General features: G+C 45.0%; 1 long non-coding RNA gene across 1 annotated transcript in view; it reads right to left on the reverse strand.

Annotated features, from left to right (window-relative positions):
• The window catches only part of LOC139683007 (uncharacterized), a 30,279-nt gene extending 15,408 nt beyond the window's left edge, over positions 1 to 14,871 (reverse strand). The window contains exons 1-3 of the long non-coding RNA XR_011699710.1: positions 14,615 to 14,871; positions 2,150 to 2,222; positions 1,441 to 1,551 (exon numbers count right to left, since the gene is read on the reverse strand). This is a non-coding gene — a long non-coding RNA (uncharacterized lncRNA). The remainder of the gene's footprint in view (positions 1 to 1,440; positions 1,552 to 2,149; positions 2,223 to 14,614) is intronic.
• Positions 14,872 to 15,340: the final 469 nt, after the last annotated feature.

Consider the following 15,340-nt stretch of genomic DNA (forward strand, 5'->3'; position numbering starts at 1 on the left):
GAGAAAGTAGATAAAAGTAAAGTTGTAACTAAGAATAAAGTCCTTTTATCCTCCGTGTAAGCTTTCTGATCTAACTGCTGCCTGAGTTGTCTCTGCCTTTTCGACCGCCGCTAATTTACCTTACTTTAAGAAAGGGCAACCCCCACACAGACCCAACCCTGCATGCAGGTGGTTCAGGATATTGGTCATTTGAGACTTGACCCCAGAGATGACAGTCTCGTGAGGCAGCATCCTGAATGACCAAGCAGCCTTTTTTAAGGAGAGCACTGCTTGCCCCACACGGAGAGGGGCCTAGAAAAGGTGGCCTAAACAAAGCTCATCTTCACACCTGGTTGGATAACCGTGGCCAACTGGCATCTTCTGATGCGGTCAAACAAAAACAAAGAGATTTCAAAGGCATACACCTGCCTCCAAAATTGTGTTCAAAATAACACTCACATATTGGAACATCAGAACCATGCTTGATACTGTGGATAGTGGACGTCCTGAGCATCGTTCTGTTCTAATTGCCCACAAACTGTCACGACTCAACATTGACATTGCTGCTCTCAGTGAAGTTCGTCTTCATAAGGAAGGCAGCCTTTAAGAACATGGTGCCGGCTACACACTCTACTGGTCAGGCAAACCCAAAAATGAAAGACACCTTTCAGGAGTTGACTTCATGATTAAAAACTCCATTGCCTCCAAACTTGAAAATTTGCCTACAGGTAATTCCAATCACATTATGTCCTTAAGCCTCCCACTACACAACAAGTGAAAGAGAAAAGAGACCAAAAAACCCCTAGTTTTGTGAAATTTCTAATTCTGCTCTGCAAAATGTTGTTTGCATAGCAAGGCCGCTGAACAGCATGAAGTGGTAGAGCCACTTTGTTCAGGTACAGATTGTCTAGTAATTATAAAAACTATTGTACCATGGTTAGAAATCATACATTAAACTAAGCTAGACATTTCAATAGGATGAAATGGTAAATATCCAAGATTTGTAGAGTTGAAGCCAAAGTTTTGCAAATTTGACAGGTCATGTCACTGAACAAAGAAAAGGCAGGAGTCCAGCAGTGATGAAGATGCTTCAAGACCACCCCGAGGGATGAAGTCAGGAGACCACTACCCAAATTCGAAGCCAAAAGGAAAGCTCAGCCAAAGATTTTGCCCAGTCATTAATATGGAAATTAAAGGGTGTTAACTATGAACTTAAGGCTATAAATGGCTTATTTTACTCAAACAAGGCAGGCAAGTTTTCGCCCAATATGAACTGGCTTGCCTCCAACGTTGTCAATAAATACCTTTACTGCTATTAGAATAAAACCTTCTTTTAGCAGTTATTTTTATGTTTTCACTTATCAACAAGCGACATGTTGTTATTTTTAGCGTATATGCCCCAACTCTCCAAGCTGACGCAGTGGAAAAAGACAAATTCTACACCGACCTGTGTCGCCTTACCTTAAAGGTTCCTGCAGATGATAAGATCATAATCCTTGGTGACTTCAATGCCAGAGTAGGTAAGAACTCTGAAGCCTGGAAAGGAGTCCTGGGCAAGGACGGCGTTGGAAACTGCAACGACAACGGACGCCTCCTGCTAGAGTTTTGTGCAGAACTGCAGCTCACCATCGCCAACACTAACTTTCAACAGAAAGACAGCCTGAAGACAACCTGGATGCATCCTCGATCCAAGCACTGGCACCTCATTGACTATGTCTTAGTGCAACAGAGAAATGTTGGTGATGTCCGTCATACTCGAGTGATGCCAAGTGCAGAATGTCAAACAGACCACCGCCTTCTGCGTTGCCAACTTCACCTCCACTTCAAGCCCAAACCTAAGAGAGGCGGCTGTAGGGAGAAATTTGAACAGCACAGGCCACGGCATGCTGCTAGAGGCCTGTATCCACAACCCAGCCTATGCAGATAATAGCGAGGCCCCTGCGTCCTTGAGCCTGTTTTAAAAGGAAACATACTTGTGGCAAACAGAAAAAGCAAATGGGTAGCAAAACGTGCAAGACCGCGGAAACAGGCAAAGGCCAATCAGGTCATGTTGTGAAGCTCGTGGACATAAGGGATTAGCCAACAGTGTGCTTGTAGTATTCACGTGTTCTTAAGAAGTATGAGATATAAGTTAGTGTGTAATAAACAATAAAGTGAGCATTGATCATACCTCCATGAGGATTCATCTTTGACTCCGGCGTCGAACTCCAGGGCTCATTCTATTTTTACTTTAAGCAGCATTCCTAGGAGGAGGGTCCAAGTTAACAATCTTCAAACAGCTACAGTGAGAGACAGCTTTCAGGTAAAACTTCAAACTAGACTTAAAGATAATCCCATAGATCCCTCTCCTGAAGCACTTTGGCAACATATTAAAAATAGCATCCTGCAGTCCTCTGAAGAGTCCTTAGGGTTCTCCTCCAAGAAAAACAAAGACTGGTTTGATGAAAACTTTCGAGAGATACAGGAATTGTTGAAGAAGAAAACTGCTCACCAAGCACACCTTGCTCAGCCATCTTGCCATATAAGAAAAGCTGCCTTTCGTCTTACATGCAGTAAGCTCCAACAGAAACTTTGAGACATCCAGAGCAAAGGGTGGCTCAACCTAGCAGAAAAGACACAACTATGCACAGATTTGGGTGACCAAAGAGGATTCTATGAGGCCCTGAAAGCAGTGTACGGACCCACACACCAGGTTCAAAGCCCCCTACTCAGTGCAGATGGTCAAATGCTTCTCACAGATAAAACCTCCATCCTGAACCGATGGTCTGAACATTTTCAGACTCTTCAGTGCCAACCATGTAGTCCAAGGCTCAGCAATTCAGCACATTACACAACAACGGGAGAAAAATGAATTGGATGCAGCCCCTACTATGGGAGAGACACTTAAGGCCATAGAGCAGGTGAAAACTGGCAAGGCAGCTGGGGTTGATGGAATTCCACCTGAAATCTGGAAGCATGGAGGTCAAGCACTCCCTGCTAAATTTCACAAGCTTGTTGTGCATTGCTGGGAATAAGGCAAACTACCATCAGATCTCTGTGACGCAGTCATCATCACCCTGTACAAGAAGAAAGGAGAAAAATCAGACTGCTCAAATTACCGAGATATTACTTTGCTCTCCATTGCTGGTAAAATCCTTGCAAGAATACTTCTGAACAGATTAGTACCCACTATTGCAGAAGATCTTCTACCTGAAAGTCAGTGTGGTTTCAGAGTCAATAGGAGCACCACAGACACGGTATTTGTTCTCAGACAACTGCAAGAGAAGTGTAGGGAACAGAAGAAAGGTCTCTGTGCAACCTTCGTTGACCTCACCAAAGCTTTTGACACTGTGAGCAGAAAGGGCCTGTGGCAGATCTTGGAACGTTTAGGATGTCCCCCAGAGTTCCTCAAAATCATCATCCTGCTACATGAGGATCATCGTGGACAAGTCAGATACAGCGATGCACTCTCTGAGCCCTTTCCAATAACCAGTGGTGTGAAACAAGGTTGTGTTCTTGCACCAACTCTATTCACAGTCTTCTTCAGCATGATGCTCCAAAGAGCCACGGCAGACCTCGATGAAGAAAATGGCATCTACATCCAATATCGTACCGATGGAAGCCTATTCAACCTAAGGTGACTGAAGGCCCACACCAAGACCCTGAATCACCTTGTCCGCGAGCTGCTTTTTGCTGATGATGTCGCCCTCGTTGCTCACACAGAAGCAGATCTGCAGCACTTAACATCCTGCTTTCAGAGGCTGCTGAGCATTTTGGGCTTGGGTTGAGCTGGCAAAATGCCAACTGCCCAAAGCAAAAAGTTAGCCTCTGGCTGACAAAAGGGGGAAGCGGAAAAAAACCTCTCAAACAAGGTTTATGCATAAACTAACTATATATATTTATACAGAAAAGAGAAAATTAAGAGAAAATTACAATATAACACACACTTACACAAGTTAGGTATAACAACAATTTTTACCTCCCACCAAAACCAGATTCTATTACTCTTGATCTATCAGCACCCCAAAAGATACCCAGCAAGAAGCAAAGTATAACAACAAAATGTTTTTACTTCCCTGAATTCAAACACAAGGCAAGTAGCGGCAGCAGCAGGAGCAAGGCCTAGCACAGTATAAGAGCTGCAGCACGTCCTTCTTTTACTTCAGCCATGGTGGAACTGGCCTAACACCTCCCACTGCTGCACTCATATCTTAGGTTTGCATCATCTGGTATGAAATATTTCCTTACTTACCCTGTCACGTGATAGCTGTCTCCCAGTCCACATAAATTCTCTGAGCCTGCTAATTTGAGGCCTATCTAAAACCACTACAGGCTGGAAGTCAGCTTGAAGAAGAATGAAGTTCACTACCAACCTGCACCTCAGGAAGTCTTCCATCATCCCCACATCACCATTGGTGAATCAGAGCTTGAGCTTAAGTCAGTCCAGTAGTTCACCTGTCTGGGAAGTATCATTTCCTCAGATGATAAGATTAACAAAGAGATAGACGACAGGCTAGCAAAGGCATACAGAGCCTTTGGAAAACTCCATAAAAGACTCTGGTCCAATAAACATCTGAAGAAAAGTACAAAGATCAGTGTCTACAGAGCCATTGTACTGTCTACTCTTTTATATGGGTCTGAATCATGGGTCATCTACTGCCATCACCTGCGGCTCCTCGAACGCTTCCATCACCGCTGCCTCTGTTCAATCCTAAACATCCACTGGACTGATTACGTGACTAATGTGTCTGTTCTTGAACAGGCAGGGGTCACCAGTATCGAGGTCATGCTGCTGAGACCGCAGCTGTGCTGGGCAGGGCACGTCTCCAGGATGGAGGATCACCGCCTTCTGAAGATTGTGCTCTATGGTGAACTTGCCACTGGCTGCTGCAGGAGAGGAGCCCTGAAGAAGAGATAGAAGGACTGCCTGAAACAATACCTCAGCCTTGGCCATATTGACTGCCACCAATGGTCCACTCTGGCCTCCAATTGGGATTCATGGAGACACACCATTCACGCCACTGCTGCTTCCTTTGAGAACGCACACAGAGTCAGTCTTGAGGAGAAAAGACAAGGCAGACAGAACCGTTCCTCGCCAATATTGCCTAAGGAGACGTTCCGCTGTGCCTTTTGTGACCAGACTTGCCTATCCCGTATCGGCCTTTTTAGCCACCAGCACGCTTGCAGCAAGCGTGGGTAGTGCCCTTCTCAAATCTTCGTTCACAAAGCTTAGCCTTGATGATGATGATGTAGTTGTTCAGGGGTGAAATTCCAAATCATCAGAGGAGAGAAGTCCTCCAAATACTGACCCATGTCCTCCCACATTACATGCCACTCATGACTATCCACCCTCAGGGCAGATCTCTGAATAACGTCCCTAGAAATGTCTTTTGTAACTCTAAATGTGGTGTGGACCTCACTAAGGAGACCTGGCAGACCCAGTAACAAGAACACGCTTTCCTTATCATCCAAAGTGAATTCAAAAGCTGTTGTACCAGGCCTGAAGGAGGAAAAGGAGTGAAAACATGGGGAAAATCATCCTCCCCTGTTCCTACCACAGACTGGGTACAATTATTAATGGACTCCCAGGTGTAGTGCCTGAGGGAAGGGCAGGAGAGCAACACTGAATATATATCCTAAATGACCCTCCTTGCCCTTGATGTTATCATATCATAAACTAATATCACATAGTACATCAGCAAAGCAATCCTGATCCCTCTCTCTGCTCTGAAAAAAAGTGCACTGTGATGGGCACATAATGCATATATGGAAACATACACAGTTAGGTACCACACCCACATGAACAGACCAAGCAACTTTGTGACCAGTGGCTCTCTACCTAATAAAACAAATGCTTAGATTAAATTTGTTTACAACCTGGTCTGGGCAGAGCTGTTGTTATCTCAACTCTTTGTTCCTGACATTGGGTGCCAAATAAGGCTGTCATGGTTTAGGAATGGTACTCCCCAATTTAGTTCTCCCACCAAGACTTCAAATCATGCTGCCGCTCACTTGCTCCCTTCCTTTCCCTCCCCCCCCCCCCCCCCCCCCCTCCTCCCAGGTGTCCGGAGAGGAGAATTGGAGGAATTGGAGGTACAAAAGGCAAAGATCATGGGTTGAGATAAGAACAATTTACTGGAAATGGCAATGAGAGAAGAAAATTAACAGTAACAGCAACAACATTAATAACAAAAGTGTGCAAAAGAGAGGGTGATTTACATGCACAGTGCTCACTCCAGAGCCAAACCTGACCTGACCTCAGCCCTGTCTTCCCAACTAGAAGGAACACCCTTCTCCTCGGAAGTGAGAGTTCTTTCTTCCTGCACCTGGCAACGATGTGAGGTAGTACAGCCTTAGCAACACCCCCTCCCGGCTATTGCAAAACATTAACCCTGTCCTGTCCTAAACTAGGACACCTGGTTATGAAGGTTTGTCACTTAGATGCCCATGTACCCAAAAGTCAGGTCACTGAAGAACATCAAAACAACCAGCAGGTGGATCAGGCTCCCAGGATTGAAGTGTCTCAGGTGGAACTATATTGTCAAGATAAGGGTGAATTATTTCCTGCTCTGTGGACCTGTGACACCTCAGGCAATGAGAGAAGAGATGTAACATATAGGTGTGCTTGTAATCAAGGGCTGGACTTAAACCATTGACACTATCTCCCAGGTTATCCATAACTGTGAAATATGTGCTGCTATCAAGCAGGCCAAGTGTGGGGGTGACAGTGTGTGTGTGGATCTCTTAAGGTCTGAGGTGATTAATGAATGCATCCTTAAGGACCAGAGAACCACCTGTAGAATGTGGATGCCTTGTAACCAGTAGACTCTTTCCATGTATGTTAGGTGACCAATAGTGTGCTGGCCTGTTATATACAGGAGTAGATAAAAGTGAAGCTGTTACTAAAAAAAAAGTCCTTTGTCTTCGGTGAGCTTTCTGATCACACTGCAGACTGAGTTGTCTCTGCCTCCTCTGACCGCCGCTAAGCTAATCTACATTACCCCGACAAAGGGTGACCCCAATAGCCAAGCAGGTAAAGCCTCTGTGGTATGGTGGATGATGGCCAAAATATAAATATGGAGAGGCCTGGCAGACTGATTACATCACACTCATGCACACCCACCAAGGCAAGTGCTATGTGCTTGCAATGATAGAAGCAATCACCGGATAGCTGGAAACATATCCTGTGCCCCATGCCACAGCCCAGAATACTATGCTGGGCATTGAAAAGCAAGTCTTATGGAGACACAGTACTCCAAAAAGAATAGAGTCAGACAATGGGAATCATTTCTGAAACAACCTCATAGACACCTGGGCCAAACAACATTGCACTGAGTATATCACATACCCTATCATGCACCAGCCTGCAGGAAAATTGAATGATGCAATGGACTGTGAAAGACTACCCAGAGAGCAAGGGGTGGTGGGACCTTCAAATATTGTGATGCACATTTAGCAAAAGCCCCCTGGTTAGTCAACACTAGAGGATCTGCCAATTGGGCTGGCCCTGCTGTGGTGGGTTGACCTTGGGTGGACACCACGTGCTCATCAAAGCCGCTCTATCACTCCACTCCTCAACTGCATGGGGAGAGAAAATACAACAAAATGTTCATGGGTTGATATAAAGGTAGAGAGAGATGACTCACCAGTTACCGTCATGGGCAAAACAGAGTCAACTTGGGGAAATTAACTGAATTTATTACAATGAAAATGGTTAAGGTTGGAAGGGACCACTGGTGGGGTCATCTGGTCTAACCTCCCTGCTCAAGCAGGATAATCCTACAGCACATTGCACAGGATTGCATCCAGACGGTTCTGGAATATCTCCAGTGAGGGAGACTCCACAACCTCTCTGGGCAATCTGTTCCAGTGTGCAAAAGAAGTTCTTCCTTGGGTTTAGTTGGAACTTTTTGTGTTCTGTTTTCTGCCCATTGCCTCTCCTCCTATTACTTGGCACCACCAAGCAAAGCCTGGCTCCCTCCTCCTGATACCCTCCCTTTGGATACTTCTAGACATTGATAAGATTCTGTCTTGGTTTAATGACATTATGTTTCAGGAGGTGGGACGTCTGATGAGGTAAGATTCTCCTTCTCTTTGACTTATTTCCCTCCCCCAAAATATTTACAAATTTTTGAAGTTACAAGGTGTCTGAATGAAGGAGGAAAACAAATATAATACTTTTACTGAAAAATGGAGAACAAAACACAACAAAAAAATCCCAAACAGCAGCAGAAAAAATGTCACCTAAACCATCCTCTCCCTCCTTGGTTAAAATGAGAAGAACCTGGAAAAGTATTTCATTCAAAGAAAAAGGAGTCCTAATGCTGCCAAGATGGCAGCACGGGTCCTGATGGAGATCACGTGACTGCAATGGAGCCATAGCGGTGCCGGGATCAGGCGACCTGGCACCATATGCAGTACACAAAGGGAAACTCTTGAGTCCCTTGTCACGACTGTAGCAGCGGCTGGCAGAGGCACTCCTCAAGAAGTTGTGGTTGTTGCAATGGAACTGTGGTGACAGGAACTCCTGAAAAGCACCCAGTGCAGGAGCTGCAGCGAGCAAACACTGGAGGTGGTCCTGCCATGGCGAAAAAACAGTGGCAAAGTGGTGAGAGACAGGAACCACGTCGAGAGAAGTTCATCGGTGGTCCTGCCTTAGTACCCCCACCCAGAACAAGAGAGGGCTTTCAGAAATGCTGCACCCAAGTCCTTATGGTGTTTCACTTCCAGGACACTTCTCTCTTTCCTGCCCCCCCTCCCCATCTCCTGGCCCTAGTCCTGCCCCACACTGTGCAGAGAATGCTTATCCCAGGGTGCAGCAGGACCATGGCTCAGGGCTGGAGCCTCAGCCCGGCAGCTGCCCAGGGGGGGAAGGGGGAGGCGGGGGGCAGGGGCGTGTACCCTGTGCTTTGGGCTATGTGATGGTACAAAAATTTCAAAAAACCCATTTTTAACTAAGACTATAACAAATCAAATCTCAGTCTTTTGTTCTCAAGGTTGAACAGGCCCAACTCCCTCAACCTGTTCTTGTAAGTGAGATGCTCCAGTCCCCTAGTCATCTTTGTCACTCTCTGCTGGACTTGCTTCGGGAGCTCCATGATTTTCTTGTACTGGGGAGCTCAGAAGTGGACACAATTCTCCAAATGCATCCTCACTAGGGCTGAGTAGAAGGGCAGGATCACCTCCCACAACCTGCTGGAGATGTTCTTCCTAACACAACCCAGGATCCCATTGGCCTTCTTGGCCACAAGGTCACACTGCTGGCTCATGAACAGCTTGTTGCCCACCAGGGCTTCCAGGTCCTTCTCTGCAGAATGGCTTTTCAGCAGGGTGGCCCTCAGCCTGTACTGGTGCCCAGGGTACAGGACCCTCCCCAGGTAGAGGACCCTGCACTTCCTTTGTTGAATTTCAGATGGTTCTGCTCTGCCCATTTTTCCAACCTGTCAAGGTCCTTCTGAAGGGCTGCACAGCACTCTGAAACATCAGCCACTCCTCCCAGCTTTGTGTTGTCAGTCAAGTTGCTGAAGAGGCATCTACCCCCTCATCCAAGTCACTGAAAAACAAGTTAATCAATACCGGGCCCAGTATTGAACTTTAGGGGACACCACTAGTAACAGGCACTGTGCCACTGATCATGACTCTCTGTGATCTATTGTTCAGCCAGTCCTCAATGCATCTCACTGTCCACTCATCTAGTCCACACTTCCTGAGTTTGCATATGAGCCTTTTTGAAGTCGAGATAGACAATATCCACTGTTCTCCCCTCATCCACCCAGGTTGTAGTCTCATTGTAGAAGGCAATCAGGTTGGTCAAACATGATTTCCCTTTAGTTGTTGAGGAGGATATCTAGTGCAGATAGCTCCAGGTGTAGCTGCAGGTTGTGCTCTGGATGAGGGGAAAATGGCTGGAGCTCCCTTCAACAAGCTGTGAACTGGCACCGACCCTTTGCATACCAAAGGACACAGGGACCTGTGGTGATGCCTTAGAATTTCTATCATAGAATCATAGAATCAACTGGGTTGGAAGAGACCTCCGAGATCATCAAGTCCAACCTTTGATCCAACACCACTGTGATTACTAGATCATGGCACTCAGTGCCACATCCAGTCTCGTCTTAAAAGCCTCCAGGGACGGTGAATCCACCACCTCTCTAGGCAGGCCATTCCAATGCCTGATTACTCTCTCTGTAAAGAATTTCTTTCTAATATCCAACCTAAACCTCCCCTGGCAGAGCTTAAGCCCGTGCCCTCTTGTTCTACTGCTGGTTGCCCGGAAGAGAACAACCTCCACCTGGCTACAACCTACTTTCAGGTAGTTGTAGAGAGTGATGAGGTCACACCTGAGCCTCCTCCAGGCTAAACAACCCCAGCTCCCTTAGCCTCTCCTCATAGGACTTGTGCTCAAGTCCCTTCACCAGCCTCGTTGTTCTTCTCTGGACCCGCTCCAGCACCTCAGTATCTTTCCTGAACTGAGGGGACCAGAACTGAACACAATACTCAAGGTGTGGCCTCACCAACGCAGAGTACAGGGGAAGGATCACTTCCCTGGTCCTGCTGGCCACGCTATTTTTGATACAGGACAGGATCCCATTGGCCTTCTTGGCCACCTGGGCACACTGTTGGCTCATGTTCAGCCTCCTGTCAATCCAAACCCCCAGGTCCCTTTCCACCTGACTGCTCTCCAGCCACTCTGTCCCCAGCCTGTAGTGCTGCATGGGGTTGTTGTGGCCAAAGTGCAGGACCCGGCACTTGGCCTTGTTGAACTTCATCCCATTGGAATCATCGCATCTCTCCAGCCTATCCAAGTCCCTCTGCAGAGCCCTCGTGCCTTCCAGCAGGTCGACACTCCATCCCAACTTGGTGTCATCTGTAAATTTGCTAATGATGAACTCAATCCCCTCATCTAAATCATCAATAAAGATATTAAAAAAAGCTGGGCCCAGCACTGATCCCTGGGGGACACCAGTGGTTACTGGCTGCAAGCTGGACACAGCCCCGTTCACCAGGACTCTCTGGGCCCGGTCATCCAGCCAGCTCTTAACCCAGCAGAGTGTCCAAATCATGGGCTACCAGCTTTTCCAGGAGCATGTTATGGGAGACAGTGTCAAAGGCTTTGCTGAAGTCCAGATAGACACATCCACAGCCTTCCTGTCATCCATCGGGTGGGTTACCTGATCATAAAAGGAGATCAGATTGGTAAGACAGGACCTGCCCCTCCTAAACCCATGCTGGGTGGGTCTGATCCCTTGTCCATCCTGTAGGTGCTGTGTGATTGCACTCAGGATGATCTGCTCCATAACCTTGCCAGGCACTGAGGTCAGGCTGGTGGCCCTATAATTGCCCGGGTCCTCCTTGCAGCCATTTCTGTGGATTGGTGTGACACTGGCCAACTTCCAATCATCTGGGACCTTCCCAGAGAGTCAGGACTTGTGGTAGATGATGGAGTAAGCCACTATTTCCTCCTGGAACACAGGGGGGCTATTCGGCTCCCTGTCTCTGTCTGGCAGCTCAGGAGGCCAGTTGTCCTGAGGGCCACCTGTCTTACTGGTAAAATACTGGGGTCACCCTTTGTCGGGGTAATGTAGATTAACTTTGTGGCGGTCAGAGGAGGCAGAGACAACTCAGGCTGCAGTGTGATCAGAAAGCTCACCGAAGAGAAAGGACTTTATTTTTAGTAACAGCTTCACTTTTATCTACTCCTACATATAACATGCCAGTACACTATTGGTCAGTAGTTCACCTAACATACATGGAAAGAGTCTACTGGTTACAAGGCATCCACATTCTACGGGTGTTCTCTCTGGTCCTTAAGGATGCATTCATTAATCACCTCAGACCTTAAGAGATCCAGGCACACAGTCTGTCACCACAACAATTCCCCCTCTCTGTGCTACAAAAATGGCAGCAGCAGTCTTCTGCATGGCTCTTAGCAGAAGATCACCTGCACCTCATGTTAACAGCAGTACCATTGTCACAATCACAAAAATTACCAATCCAGTCTTCACCATAGATAAAAACCCATCCAGTTATGTTCCATCTATAGTCCATCTTTGAAGCAATTTGTTTAGCTACTTTCATCCATCGTTCATCCATCATTCACTCTTTTACTCTCTATTTTTCAAAATCCTCAACATTCATTACCTTGAACCAGTAACAGAACCTTAATTGCTACTCTACATTGTAATGTAGCATGCCCAACACTATCTACTAACAGTTAACAATGTACTGAAAACTATAGATGTAGCATGACTCTGTTTTACTTAACTAGTATCTTAACCTTCTACCAAATTAACATTACTCTGCTAACTCAATTAACACCTTAACTTTTTACTAAATTAACATTACTCTGCTTACTTAACTTCGTAACTTTTTAACAAATTAAAAACATTATTCTATTTACTTAACATCTTAATTTTCTTAACAAATTAAACAATGTCACCAGTGCATTAAAAAACTTAAAAATCTTAACAGAAATATAACCACACCAAACAATATTATCTCTATAAACTGGTTATTTTGTATTAACCTTCTACATTCATAAGAACAGATCTTAACCATTCTAATTCTTGCAATTCTTGTGTTACTTGCAGTAAATGTGCATAGATTTGGTCTCAGTTGTTCACATTAGTAACAGTGAGGGATTCTAGTAACATGAGTAACACCCCACTTGTCTAAAAAAATTATTTTTGTTCATTCTGCTATATAAGCAGGACTATTATCTATTTTAATTTGCTTTGGTACTCCTAAAACTGCAAAAGCTCTTTGAAAATGCCTAATACCATCAGATGAAGATACATCCATTGCCTATTGGTGTTATGGATTTGAATCTGAGGGATCAAATTTAAAGCCTAATTTCTTGAACTCTACTGAAATTTTAGGAAAACTTGTTGCATTTGCAAATATAACTCAAATTTTCTGCTGACTAATCTGATTCAGTCAGAGGAACTGCTGTTTGTGTCCATCGCTGATTTCAACCGGTGGAGACAAAAATAGAAACTTTTCTCCAAATTATTAAATGCTTACAATGCTATATTTCTTTTTTAATAAGAGTCAAATTAACAGAGAACGAGATTTCTTGCAGGCTTTTCTGCTGTTCTCTTCTTTGTTCCGAGAGATGCTGCAGTCCTGTCTTTTCATGATTTATTTCAGAGCTTCCGTCTCAGGGCTTGAGGTGTCTGTATTTTCCTGTGCTGAAAACAAGCTTCAGCTGCTGTGTGTTAAATTCAGTGCAGCTGTCAGCTCTTGCTGCTCTGATAAGCTTTGAGTCCATCCGATGTTTGTTTGGACTACAATACCCAGCGATCCTTTGTGAGAACTGAAGCATGTGATGGGAAGCTGATGACCTACTGCAAAGCTCTGGATGCATGGTTGCCGCCTCCCCCCTCAGAGGGGGTCCACCATTTTGAAATATGCAGCAAAAATTTTCTCATATCGGCAAAGTTGCAAACCAGCTGTAAACAAATTTCTGAAGTCCCTCAGAGAGAAAAGTGAAGCGAAACAGACCAAACCCAGCAGTTTTTGGCAACTCAGAGCTTTCTGATGGCTCAGGAGGTAATAAATCTGTTTACAGCAGCAATAAATCTGTCTTTCCGCCTTGTTTTCTGACCCAGACGGTATTTTCTTATCAGGTGAGGTTGTCAGAGCTTAAGTGCTAATTAGTACAAGTCCAGCTACTAAGGAAGAACTTGATTTATTGTTGCTGAACAGAAAGCTGTTTCAAAGTTAACTCCTTCTTCCCCATTTTCTCCAGAGTGGAGTGAGTTTTCTTAAGCAAAAAAACCCTCTTAGCAATCTTCACATCGTTAACAACTCTGTGGCTTTCTCAAAACCCCTTAAAAGCTTCTAGGGTTCATCAAGTTCTAAAAGCAACTTATATAAAAGCATTTTGTCTGTGCACTTAAGCATTCTTTTTCATGAAGATAACTAAGAGTTCTTCCCTCTATTCCAAGGTCTGACAATTAGAGAGGGAGCAGGGGATTAAGTAACTGACACAACAGTAATAAATCAAGGTGCAGTTCCAACTTTAAGAATTCCTTTCAAGTTACTTTTAGTTTCATTTTTAGCAATTACTTTTAGTTACTTTCAGTTTCAGCTTAGCAATTCCTTTAAGTTACTTTGGTCCCATACTTCTGACTCCTTATTTTTCTTATCAGACTCTTGACTAATTAACTTCACCTTCAAAGAATCTCTTAAAGATTCATGTAGTCAATAAATCAGAGGCGTTTTGTGAGCCCTTAGTAGCCTCTTTGAAAAGCAGCATACCAAAACATCTCTAAGGCTCCACGATAAACGCAGTGAACAAATTCAGTTCCACATCTTGCTTACGACCCTTGTCTTAGTTTGAGGGAAAAACCCAAAACGTTTACCAAAAAGCAGAGGAGAGGGTTCCTCCACAATAATCACGTCACTCTATTAAATTTAAGAAAAAAGAACTTTAATTAGAAAATAAGAAGGATAACTGTTCTTAACTACTATATATTATATATATATATATATATATATATATATATATATATATATGTAGATATAGATATAACTGTAAACAGACCAGAGCAAACTACTCCCCCAGCACCAAAAGTAAAAACAAAAGAGAAAACCCCCCAAAACGGTAGGTTCCTCCTGGAGCAGTTATATTTATGGACAGTCAGTGTCTCACCTCGGCTGGCTGCAAGGTTAATTCTCAGTCTTTTCCCAGCGAGGCAGAAATAAGGGATGAACTCAAGTGGACTCTCTCTCTCTCTCTCCTTGTCCTCTGTTCCAAACGAAGAAGGAAAAGCTGGGAGTGGAGGAAATGGTGATAATTCCCAGGAATCTCCTTGCAGTCCAAATCCGTCCCCAGGAAGAGGGGAAAAAAAAAGGGTCTGCAGTGTCCTGAAGCAGCTGTGTCTCTCCTCTCTTCTCTCTCTCTCTGAAGCTCAGGGTGCCCAGAGATGGAGGGGGGAAAGCAAAGAGCAGAGCCAGAAAAAAAGAGAGCTCACCAGCAAGCAGTGGCTCCTGTTTTCTGCAGCCGCCCAAAAGAAAACCCCCAAAAACGTCAAACCAGCACACACAGAACAAAGAAAGAAAAACTTCTCCCCACCCCCAGATGCTGGGGTTCTGTTTTCTCACTTCCACCCCACCATTAAGCTTGAATTTGAAAGTCATCAGCTATCTTTTGCCCTCAGTCCTGGGACTCCAAGCCTAAACCTTTTGTGTTGGTATGGTGAGAAAACTTCTCTGAGAGGGCTCCTCCCAACACCACCTTCCTGTGTTTGAACTTTAACAACCCTATAAAAGTGTCCCTTTAACACAAAGCTCAAACACTGCAAGGCCTTGCATTTTAACATTTTTGTCTGAGTTTGGTGCTGCTGCCCCTAAAGCCGATGGAGATGCGGTGCCATCC

This window comes from Pithys albifrons, chromosome 26 (assembly GCF_047495875.1).
Source record: "Pithys albifrons albifrons isolate INPA30051 chromosome 26, PitAlb_v1, whole genome shotgun sequence".
In the NCBI taxonomy this organism is placed as follows: domain Eukaryota; kingdom Metazoa; phylum Chordata; class Aves; order Passeriformes; family Thamnophilidae; genus Pithys; species Pithys albifrons.